Source organism: Mustela nivalis, assembly GCF_964662115.1.
Source record: "Mustela nivalis genome assembly, chromosome: 11".
Taxonomy (NCBI): domain Eukaryota; kingdom Metazoa; phylum Chordata; class Mammalia; order Carnivora; family Mustelidae; genus Mustela; species Mustela nivalis.
Genome location: NC_139030.1, coordinates 95,299,929 through 95,312,575, shown reverse-complemented (window position 1 = coordinate 95,312,575; position 12,647 = coordinate 95,299,929). Strand labels below are relative to the sequence as shown.

The 12,647-nt window shown below is 43.5% G+C and overlaps 1 protein-coding gene across 4 annotated transcripts in view; it reads right to left on the bottom strand.

Annotated features, from left to right (window-relative positions):
• PLEKHM3 (pleckstrin homology domain containing M3) overlaps window positions 1-6,262 on the bottom strand; it is a 1,279,556-nt gene extending 1,273,294 nt beyond the window's left edge. For 2 of the 4 annotated variants that reach the window (XR_014300430.1, XM_082690013.1), the window contains exon 1: window positions 6,087-6,252. The gene's annotated coding sequence lies outside the window, so the exon portion shown is untranslated. Of the gene's footprint in view, window positions 1-6,086 lie in introns of all 4 variants that reach the window. The other 2 variants (XM_082690010.1, XM_082690011.1) reach the window with 2 other exon arrangements.
• Window positions 6,263-12,647: the final 6,385 nt, after the last annotated feature.

The window sequence follows — 12,647 nt, the reverse complement described above, 5'->3', positions numbered from 1 at the left end:
GCTTTCTGACTCTACTCCTCACCACCCATTCATTTGCACCTCCAGAGGAAATGCAGTTCTGCCAGAGGCAAAGGTCATCAACAATTTCCTTGTTGCTAAACCCAGGGGACTTTTCACTGCATGGCCGACCTGACCCCTCAAGCAGTATCTGACCTACTGCATGCCGGCTCTGCATCGCTCTCACGAACACACTGATGCAGCCTCTTCTGCTATTTCTCCTTTATCTCTGGATGTTCAGTTCAGTCCCCACTATGAGTTCCCCTTCTTATGCTCGTATCATAAATGCAGGCAGTCCTCCATTTCCCCCATAACCCTCTTGTTTAGTTCCTCTTCTGTCTGAGTGATCTTCATTTCTGTGGGCTTCAGCTGCTGTCCATGTGGTAGAAGAAGAAAGATCACTCCCCTGAGCTCTAGACCCACAAACTTCCTCTTGGATATCCTCTATAGGACTCCTTAATGTGCACTAACCTAGCTCCTCATCTTACGCTCAACTTGTCCCTAGACCTGGTATTGTCCATACAGTGAAGGACACCATCATCTGCCCCAGAAAGTGAACATTACCCTTGACCCTTCTGTCCCCTTCACCTGCAATCACTCCAAATAGCAAGTCCTATTAATTCTACCTCTACCACGTGTGTCAAATCTAGCCCTTCCTCTCTCTCTTTACTGTCTTAGTTCAGACACCACCGCCGAGTCTCCTTCCCTTCAGTCTTTCCTGTCATCACAATGCAACCCAAGTGGGCTTTCTAAAATTAAAACCCTGCTGTCTTCTGGAAAAACCATACACTCCTTAACATTGCCTGTAAAAGCCCATGGCCACTTGCTTTCCTGGGCTCATCTCCTGAATCTCTCTTTACCCTCACCCCACCCCACAACACACAGGGACACAACTTGGCTAATTTAATTTAGCCTTTGTGTCTGTGCTGAAGTGTCACTTCTTCCCTGACCTCCTACGTCCATTTTAGTCTTCCCTCTTATGTGTCCCCAGAGCACCCTGATCTTCTCAATTATAATGCCTTTAATGCTGTGTAAAATGGCCTGTTTACTTGTCTGTCTCCCCCACTAGACCGTAAGTTTCATGAAGGCAAAGACTATGCCTGTTTTATTCAAAGTTGTACTTTTGACTCTGATACAAGAGCTATGTGTCACGGTATGAAACAACTGCTCAACTCTCACTTGTTCAGTCAATGAATCAATGAATCCCTGAGGACAGAGAGAAGTAGTTCTGGAAAAGCTCAAGTGCTGACTCGAATGGATCAAGAATATATGGGAAAATAACATTTACTTAGTTTCCTGGAACATAAAAACTGCTGGTTACCTTTCTAATGTTTTCTAGCCTGTATATGCCCTGCTCTGTGACTAAAACTTCCATTTATAATCATATAGACAAGCCACAAAGTAAAGTGGATATTTAGCAATTTCCCTGTTAGATAAATGTCCACAAGTGAACTGGGTAACACAGAACCAGGCAGCTTCAGTGTGTACTACTGGATTATACATTGGCTACACTAATCAAGACACCAGGACGGATAAATCTCTCCAGTACTCACCAAGATGGCATAGAATCAGAGAATCCAATTTAAAACATGTAACTCAAATGAACAGTTAATATATATGAAAAAGAAACAAAATGTTAATGAAAACAGCATGCCTGACATCTCAACACAATGGCGTCTGTATTTTAACTTTAGTTTTGCTCACAACTCACGCTGTCATCAAGACTAATCACATCCACAGACCAAATACAGTTCTCACCTTATTGTATGAAGGTAAATTATGTGGGCTTTTTATTGTCTGACCAGTAATGTCCACAGTAGCCAATGAAGGAGAGCAAACATAACGCATGGAATTTACTACTGGTGTCATTTTTAGCATAGCGTCACTCAGTACTCAGTTCTCAGAATTATTTAGCTTGCACTAGAAGCTCTAAGCTAGAATATGGTTCAGCGACTTATGAACCAAATACAAAATCACAGTCCCCATGAAGAAAATCACCATTTGGCTAATGCCAATGGAGCAACAGACACTCTCTGGACGTTTCTCGTAGGTGTGAATGAGTAGAGCAAAATGAAAACCGGAAAGGGAACCAGTGTAGAAAATGAAAGCATATCAGGGATCTCTGCTCCTGAAAATTGTCCAGAGACGGAGAATCCTAAAAAAAATCTGCCTGAATGATTTAATCTTTCCCAGGTTCCTATTAAACTCAGGTCTTCTGAAACAAGTAAAGCAGTACCCATCTACCTACAAGCTTCTTACATACGTAAATGCATAGCTTCACTTGAAGTACTATAGGAAGGCTGCATCCGTGATCAAACTGGAACAGAGAATGTCACGTTATCTGATAAATATCCAATGAATATTACCACTGGGTGTTTTGTAATGCAGATGTTACCAGTCTGGGTCCAGCTTGGTTTTGCTAGCCAGAACAGGCACATGTCTTTCTTTTTGCAAATGGTTACATATCCATCACAGTTCTCTGTTTTCCACTTGTATAATTAACCTAGGTCTAGTGCCTAAAGCCTAAAATCCATCAATCTATGAGAAAATAAAGCTACATTAAGCATTTGTGAACATTAACTGTAAAAATATTTCTAAGTTCCTTTGCTAGGAGTTTTAGGTCAAGGGGTAGGAGCATTAGTGAGGCTGTTCATACATGCAGCCAAAGAGCTTTTCAGAAAGGTTCTATCATTTGCTCACCCCTCACAGCATTTGAGAGTATCTGCTCCACTGCACACTAACTAAGGTGAAGAATTGAAACTGTTAACAATCTATGTAAATTTAAGCACTGGAAAAATGGAGCCCTGCTGTTGTTCCAATTTTCATTTCTTTGATTAATGAAAAGGGAACATATTTTCATACGTCTATTAGCCACTTAATTTTCTCTTTTATGGATAGTCTGTGCTGTCTTTTGCCCACTTTTCTGCAGAAGTCTGTTAGTTTTCTACTGCTATATAACAGATTTCCACAAAATCAGTACTTTAAAGCAACGCCTATTTCTTATTTCACAATTCTGAAGGTCAGAAGTCTGGGTAAGCTTGACTAGGTTCCCTATTCAGGATCTCTCTCAAGAGGTCAAAATCGAGGTGTTGTTGGCCAGGCTAGGCTCTTATCTAAAAGGCTCTGGTAAAGAATCCAGATCCAAGCTCATTCAGGTTGGTGGCCTAGTCCAGTTCCTAGGTTGTGCCCCCAAGTCTGAAGCTCCGGTTTCCATGCTAGGCCACCCCCAGCAATTCTAGGCATCCTGCATTCTTCAAGGCTCCTCCATTCCTTCTCAAGTGTCGCCTTCACCCTCAAAACAGCAACAATATGTTGTTCCTCCTCAAGCTTCAAATTGTTTGGATTTCCCCAGCCAGAGAAAGCTCTCCACTTTTACGAGCTCCTGTGATTAGATTAGAACTACTCAGGTATCTTCCCTATTTTAAATTCAACTGTGTCCTATAACACAATAGAGTCAAAAGAGTGATATTTCATCATCTTTACAGGCTACACAGATTAGGGCATGCAGTCTTGGTAGAGGGACATTTTTAAAATTCTGCCTCCTATAGAATCATAGGTATTCTTTCTTATCATTTGTTCATGCTCTTTAAATCTTAATTGTATGAATTTACAAATAATTGACTCTTCCTGATGACTATAAGAAGTTGCATTTGCACAATGGCAAAGTTAACCGGATGGGGCCACTCTATGCTAATAAGAATTTTGAGGGATATCTGGGTGGCTTAGTCGGTTAAGCCTTGATTTGGGCTCAGGTCGCGATTTCAGGGTTGTGAGACTGAGCCCCACACTGCACTGGGCATGAAGCCTGCTTAAGATTCTCTCCCTCTCTGGGCACCTAGGAGGCTCAGTCAGTTAAGCATCTGCCTTTGGCTCAGATCATGATCCCGGGATTCTGGGATCAATCCCTGCATCAGGATACCCGTTTAGCCTGGAGTCGGCTTCTTCCTCTCCCTGTGCCCCTCCCCCAGGCTTGTGTGTTTTCTCTCTCTCTCTCTGTCAAATGAATAAATATTTTTTTAAAAAAATTAAAAAAAAGATTCTCTTTCTCTTTGTGTCCCTCCCCCTTCTAAAAGAATAATCTTTAATACCTAACTTTGCCACACTGATTTTTTAAATTGTGGAAAAATATCTACATATTTGCCATCTTTGCCATTTTCAAGTGTACAGTTCAATAATAAGTACATTCACACTGTTGTGCACCAATTTACAGAACTCTTCATCTTGCAAAACTGAAACTATACTCATTTAACAAAACTCTCCATTCTGCCCCTCCCCCAGCTTCCGCAACCACCATCCTACTTTCAACACTGGTTTATTTTTATTACATGTATTTTTAAAAAATCAATGAAAGAGGGGCGCCTGGGTGGCTCAGTGGGTTAAAGCCTCTGCCTTCGGCTCAGGTCATGATCCTTGGGTCCTAGGATGGAGTCCCGAATCATGCTCTCTGCTCAGCAGGGAGCCTGCTTCCCCCTCTCTCTCCACCTGCTTCTCTGCCTACTTGTGATCTCTCTGTCAAATAAATAAATAAGATATTTTTTTAAAAAATCAGTGAAAGAATTTATTTTTTAGTAATCTCTACACTCAACATGGGGCTTGAACTCATGACCCGGAGATTAAGACTCACAGGCTCTCCCAACTGAGCTTAAGACACATGCTCTCCCAACCAGGGGCCCCTTTTGTATTTATTAACAAACATGGATACAGCAATTATTACACACGCTGTTTTTAATGCTTTAAAAATACTAATTCATTCAATCCTCATAACAACTCTATGAGATCAGTACTATTATTAAACCCATTCTACAGATTGGGAAATACAGCATGTAACTTCCCATACAGAAAGTGGAATCCTGGTAGTCTGGCTTTATAGTTCTTGCTACGAACCATTATATTGTGAAAATATTCATTTTAAAGACAAACTCGTAAGGCATTAATATTGTTTCTTTGATGTACTTGCTTTCAAAACACTTTTTTTAATTTTTAAAAAAGATTTTATGTATTTATTTGACAGAGAGAGCGCACAAGCAGGGGGAGTGGCAGAGGCAGAGGGAGAAGCAGGCTCCCTGCTAAGCGAGGAGCCCAGTGTGGGGCTGAGATCATGACCTGAGACAAAGGCGGACACTTAACCGACTGAGCCACCTGGGGGCCCACAAAACCCTTCCCTATGTGCAATTTAATCTAATACTATTCTACTAATTAAAAGCTAGACTCTGTGATGGAGACATGTCTCTATATAGCCCAATTTTGGGTGAAGGCATTTTCGAAGTTAATGAAATGAAAACCGCCTTGTATTTGATTATAGGTACAACAAATTAAAACTTACATGTAGTCAATTTATAATAAAATACCTTATGAATGAATACAAATCACAATTCGCTATGACTCCTGATACTGAAATATTAAAGAAAAAAAAGTGTTTCTCTTTTCCGAGGAAAAACGAAGGGGAAAAAAAAAAAGTTCCAAATAAGTTTACAACAGCATAGCTCCATCTCAGCTTAACCTGTTAAATTCAAATCTGCCCTGCTTTACAAGCTACAAATCTAGACCAATCTCGGTTCACCGTTCGATTATCTATGTCAGCAGACATTTCCTTCATTGACGGAGTGGGTCTGAAACGTCCCCATCCTGGCTTGGCAGCTTAGTTATCCTCTCCCAGAAGACCGCATCACGCTTGTCATCAGCCACACCGCATCATGTACTGCACCTTAGAAACGATCGGCGTCCACGGAGGGAACCACGGCCGCGTCCCGGCGCCCCGGCGCGATGGGAGGAGCGAAGGCTCCGCCGAGACGCGGGTTCTAGGACCCAGAAGCAGGGAGACTAGAAACAACGCACAGAACGGGATCGGCTATTTCAAACTGCTTTCTCCTTATATACCCGAGGTATAAAAATAAGCGGACAAGGCACCACGCCATCTCCCCTCACCCACTGTCCGCCGTCTCCAGCACGCAGTCAAAACCCGAGTAGGAAAGAAACAGCAAAATCATCGCCACCCCGGGGACACCTCGGGTATCTGCTACAACACTGTCATCCCCACACCCTTCCCCCGCGGGCCAGCCGGGCAGCGCGGAAGCCGGCAGGATGCTCACCTGGCAGCCGGCCGGGGCTCTCCCCTCAGCTGCGGGGCTCGCAGCCTACTCCCGGCCGGAGCTCGCCCTCAGGGAAGCCCGCCTCACCGTGACAGCGCGCGCGGCCGCCGACCGTCCCAGCGCGGCGGACTGTTTACAAGCGCGGCTCGCGGTCCCGTTCTTAAATGCTTCCCCCCAGACACCCGGGAAGCGAGACCCGGACACATAAGGTTCCGGGGCGCAAGGACTGGTCATTTTTTTTTGCCCCACGACTCAGCCGCCAGGCAGGGCCTGACTGGCACAGCCAGGCCTTATCTCTGTTTCCTTCTGTGCGGTTTTTATCACACATATTTTGGAAACAATGGCGGGGGCCGCAGAGTCTCCTCACGGCTCCTCCCATCGCCCAGATGGATGTTTGCAATTGGAAAATTTCACTTGGCACGTCCGCAGGATTGGACCCATTCTTAGCAGCTCCCTAAGAAAATTACTCCGATAAGTTCTTTCTGAAAATGGGACTATTGCAGCCTGGAGGTTGCTTCTCATTTCAGGTTTGGAGCTGTGGAGAAAATCCATTTTCACTGGCCTTTCATGTTGTAGACAGCAGGTTGAAAGGGGGTGCTCTTCAACCCTCATTCGGATTCCCGGGAAAGAGAGAGTGGGGTGGGGTGTGTGTGTGTGTGTGTGTGTGTAGTGTGTGTGCACGCGCGTGTGGTGTTCGTATACGCACCGACCGGCGCCTGGGTGCTCGTAAGACACCCCATCCCACCCAACCCACAGTGGTTTGGGTCGCTTTCAAGATCTGCTGGTCTAGCTGGATAAGCTTTTCCTTGGAGTTTTCCCGCTCTATTTCCTGTCATAGCACCCTTCCTAACCATTTCCTCAATTTATAATTATGCGTTTATTTTCCTATTTTATTGGCTTCTCCACCCCTACCCCAGCCTCTCCTATAAACTCCGTGAGGGCAGGAACTGTTTCTTTTCTCGCAACAGGCACAAAGCACCATTCAAATGAATGAGTGAAGAAAAGGCTGTCAAACAAAGAAACAAACAAAACGTTGTCCAAGGAGGCTAGAGAAAGCAGCTTTAGGAAAGAAATGGAAAATCTGATCCCAGCCCCCTTCCTTAAACATTGATGAAAAAAATCTTTGACCGTAGAATTTTTCTGGGAGCACCTGGGTGGCTGAGTCGGTTAAGCACCTGCCTTCAGCTCAGGTCCTGGGATAGAGCCCTCCACTTCCTGGGGCTCCCTCCTCAGTAAGGAGTCTGCTTCTCCTGCTCCTCCTCTCTCTCTCTCTCAAATAAATAAATAAAAATCTTTAAAAAGTTAAAAAAAATTTTTTTTTAATTAATTTTGAGAGAGACATTGTGCCCTTGTGAGTGCAAGTAAGGGGAGAATCAGAGGGAGAGGAAGAGGGAATCCTCAAGCAGACTCTCCAGCTGAGTGCAGAGCCCTTGAGGGGTGGGGGGGGGGGTGCTAATTCCAGGACCTTGACATCAAGACCTGAGCCAAAATCAAGAGCGGACTGCTCAATGGACTGAGCCCCCAGTTGCCCCAACCATGAAATTTTTTCAAAATATCTCCTTCCATTGATGTTCAGAGTTTAAGTTAAAAACAAAACCAAAACCAAGACACTCCAATGTGAGGTACATTTCTTATTCCCTAAACAAAGCCCAGCGTTCTCTTTGCTTCAGGACTTTGGTACTGTGGTTTCCTCTGATGAGACCTCTCACCGTTGTCCCATCACGTTAGCCTAATTCCTTGCTCTTTAAAAAGTGGTTGCTATCACACGCCTCCTGGAAATCTCTGACAGGGAACCCTGTTCCTTTTATGAACACCCAGAGGAACTCACATGTTCCTTTGTAAATGCACTCATCACGTTGTTATAAAGTCACCCATTTCTTCAGTGTATAACAGTCTTTCAGAAAAGTGCTTCTCAAACCCAAATGTTAATGTATGAGGATCCTGTTAAAATGCAGATTCTGATTCAGGTCATCTGTGGTAGGGTTCTCTGCCCCTCTAAGGCGCTCCCAGGTGATGCCATATTTTGAGTGTCAAGGTTCTCAGATACCTGTTAAAAATGCAAATTCCTGGGTCACATATCCACAGATTTTTATTCTGAAGGTCTATAACAGGATCCTGAATTTTGTGACTTGCCCAACTGCCTCAAAGTGCTTCCAGTATAGGTGATCAGTGGATTACCCTTGAAGAAAACCTCCATGGTTCTTTGAAGTTTCAGGGCAAGAGCCTGTGCATTGTCATTGTTTAACCGCTGTGCGTTAAGCACAAGGTCTGGCACATAAAATGCATTAAAAAGTCACATTTGCAGGATGTCTGGATTTATTCACTATCACTAATACACATCCTCAGCACCAAACCAAGGGGGTGATCCCAGAAAAGCGATGAAAAGTCAAAGGCTGAGAACAATCTCAGCTGGGCAGGCTCTCAGGCCTCCATTAAGTCAGCAGGGAACATTTTACTCCTTTAAATATAAAGTATTTAAGTTCCTGTCTCCATTCAAATGGCTGTCTGCTAACAGCAGTCCTGCCATCTTTTCTTTTCTTCTTCTTCTTTATTTTTTTTAAAGATTTTATTTATTTATTTATTTGACAGACAGAGATCACAAGTAGGCAGAGAGGCAGGCAGAGAGAGAGGAAGGGAAGCAGGCGCCCTGCTGAGCAGAGAGCCCGATGTGGGACTCGATCCCAGGACGCTGAGATCGTGACCCGAGCCCAAGGCAGCGGCTTAACCCACTGAGCCACCCAGGCGTCCCCTTCTTTTTTAATAGACTTTATTTGTAGAGCAGTTTCAGGTTCACCCGGAAATGGAGAGGGAAGTACAGAATTTCCATATCCCCCGCCCCCACACAGGCACAGCCTCCCCCACTATCAACATCCTGCACTAAGATGGTACATTTGTTACAATCAATGAACTTACATTGACACATCATTATCAACCCACATCCCTAGGGTCCGCCCATCTATTTATCCGTTTTAGGACCTCACCGGTATACCAGGATTACATCAGTTTGCTGGAGGGAGCTTGAGTTGGTTTGTGTCTCTTGAAACTGAAAGCTTCCTGAAGGACATTCCACCTTTTCAGAAGTGTCTCCTGCGTACTCTTTTTCCTCCAGCTCTGTACTCCAACACATTTTTACCGCACCTGAATACTCCTCCTTTCCATTATCCTGCTTTAGGCTCCCCTATTATATCTCCTTCTGCCTGCTCTGAAGGTCAGGGACTTCATCTTATTCGTATTTGTATGTTCTACAACACTTACATTTGTATGGAGTAAATGATCTCAATGAATGTACTTTGAAACAAAATGAAATACCAAATGACATGTCAGGAGATTTGATTATTATATCTCTTCATTAAATTTTTTTCCTTTTAGCCTCCCATTTTCTGCAGGGATGATCAGGCCAGGATTCAGCAAAGCAATGCTGTCTTCCAAGAAATGAAACAATAGTCTGATCAAAAGATGTTTTAAACTTAATCAGAAAATTTGGAGAGCTACTTATAGCTTAAAGTTTGCAAGCCAAGTATACATCACTCCCATCTCCCAAGAAATGTCCAATAAAGATGATTAGGATATTCAATGAGAACAATATAGTTTGTCTCCTCAGATAAATTAAAAGCATTTGAGATCTAGAATACTAAAGTCATAAAAGGAGTCACTTGTTGAAAGTACAAATGGGCCTGCTATTCAGCTAGCAGACATCCACAAAGCCCATACCCGGTGTTCAAATACTGAAACAGTTCCATACAGGTTGGTAACTAGCTTCTGTCCCTAAGCTTCCTAAGTGTCCCGAGTCTCTTTCTGAAAAGTCTCCTCCCCACCCATCCTAAGATCCAACACCCAAAGAGTTAATACCTGACCCTATTCTGCTGGGATGTTGGGTGTCAGAAGGACCCTGCTCTTGCTTTAAGGCCAGAATTCTTTCTGATTAGTTGATGGTCTGGCCATACACATTTTTACATCTTTTGACTATCACTTCTACAGAAAGGTAAACAGGGAGGAAAAAAGAGAAAAGCACTCAACAAAGCAAAATATTCGATAATCCCCCACCCTATCACTACATACTATTCCTTTTTCAACAGGAAAGCTCAAGAATTAGTGATAGAATCTTACAGAAAAACTTCTTTTATTGAGCAATTTGAATGTGGTTCATTTTAGTCATTCAACAAGCATGAACAGGAATTAATTGTTCTCTAGATAGGAGGTTCATGGTGGCTTGTGTAACAGTAAGTACTAACCAGGGCCTCCATTAAGAGCTTACTTCTGGGGCGCTTGGGTCACTCAGTCACTCTTGGTTTTGGCTCAGGTCATGATCTCAAGGGTGGCGAGATCAAGCCCTGTGAGGGGGCTCCCTGCTCAGTGAGGAGTCTGCTTGAAGAGTCTCTCTTCCCCTCCCCTAACTCATGTTCTCACTCTCTAAATAAATAAATAAATAAATATTTTTTTAAAAGACACAAAAGAGCTTACCTCTTGAACAACATCATTTGTCATTGGAGAATTAAAAATTGAACTCTAGCTTAGAGTCCACCAGTAAAACCTCAGGACTGATAAAATTAGATAGAGAACTGACAGTACTAGGTGAAACATATTTGGCAGAATCTATTGAATTTGAACACAGAAAAACCTAATGATTTCATATGTGCACTAAGAGACAGTCATGAATGTTGATAGAACCATTTCTCATAATAGTCTCAAAGTGGGAACAACCTAAAATGTATATTGATAATCAAATGTATATACTCCTGTTACCATCACATAATCCAAGAAATAAGCATAGTTGTTGCATATGTCACAACTCACTAATTTGTGTACATTAATTGTGTGCAGGTTTTTATATATTAATTATACCTCAATTAAGATGAAAAAAATCAAATGTATATAGAAATCGTGGTATGCTTGAGCAATAGACACTCTTTTTTTTTTCTCCTTTTTTTTCCTCTCTTTTTTTTTTAAGATTTTATTTATTTATTTTGAGAGGGAGAAAAAGAGAGCGAACATGCAAGCACCTGCCAGGAGCAGGGAGAAGAGCAGAGGGGGAGGGATAGAGAGGAGGGAAAGATAATCTCAAGCAGAACCCATGCTGAGCGTAGACCCTGACTCAGAGCTCAATCCCATCTCCCCCTAGATCATGACCCAAGTCAAAACCAAGAGCTGGATACTTAACAGGCTGAGCCACCCAGACTATCCCAAGCAATGGACACTCTTAATAGTTACATTGTATAATATTACACACACCAGCTTCACCAAGCTGTTGAGCAAATGAAAGGCGACCAGTCAGAATTGAGATGTACTATCAGGGTAAAATGCACACTAGGTTTCTAAAACTTCATATGTAAAAAAGAATGCAAAATGTCAGGGACCCCTGGGTGGCTCAGTCTGTTAGGCATCTGCCTTCAGCTCAGGTCATGATCCCAGGATCTTAGGATCGAATCCATATTGGGCTCCCTGCTCAGCAGGAAGCCTGCTTCTCCCTCTGCCTGCTGCTCCCCCTGCTTGTGTGCTGGCTTTCTCTTTCTGTGTCAAATAAATTTAAAATAAAAATTTAAATTAAAATAAAATTAAAATAAAAATAAATTTCATTTATTTATTTATAAATAAATAAAATCTTTAAAAAAAGAAAGAATGTAAAATGTCTCTAAAAAAATTGTAGTGATTGCATATTGAAATGACAACATTTTGGATATACTGGAATAAATAAAGCACCCTTAAATATCTCCAAAAAAAATAGTTAAAAGCTTGTTTAAGAAAAACTGTCTCCATCTTGACGTGGGACAGAACCTTTTTGTATGATATATTCTCAGCTTCCTTCTGGGAAAACCTAGCATTCCTGATAAAGGGCCTAAGCAATCTGCAAAGCTTAGATAAACTGGAACAGTGTGAGAGATGTTGCAGGCCGAGTTCCCCCAGAAAGCAGACTGAGAGTTTGTCGTGCAAGAAAGTGCCTTTGGGATCAACACATGCGCCTGGGGCGGGTGAGGGGCTAGGAGCGGAATTGGGCAGGGGGAGAGGTACAGCTGTGAGCCCCGAGGAAGACAGCCCCAGCCCCCCTCACGAACACCTCTGAGACAGAGGGGCCTCTCAGAGGCTTCCGGCAAGTCCTGAGTTGGGCTGAGAACAGGAGTGTGCCGGCAAACTGACTCTCAGAAAAACCAAAGCCCTCGTCTGTCCGTGTTTGCCAGTTTCCGCACAGCCAGTACCACACCATGCCTAATTTTAAGCTCTGGATGTCATGTCATGTCACTGAACATGGAGTTCACGACGGGCACCGTCTGTGGAAGCTGGTCCAGCACAGCCCGGACCAAGATGGCCAGGTCTTTACACTCCCACTTCCCTCAGTCCATGGGTGTGGGCCCCTCTGCGAGAGAGCGTGGCCTTGGGCCAGTGGCTCTCTGCCTTTGGCACAGTCCCTGAAGGGGCCGACTTCTGGAAGCAACATGGGGACAGCACTCCCTTCTGGAAGCTGGCGCCACAACCCTTTTCGGGTGGGGGATTTGGGAGCTCATCAGAGTCTACCTGGGTTTCCATTCTGGGAAACCAAACACCTGCCCACTGGGCTCACTGACAGGG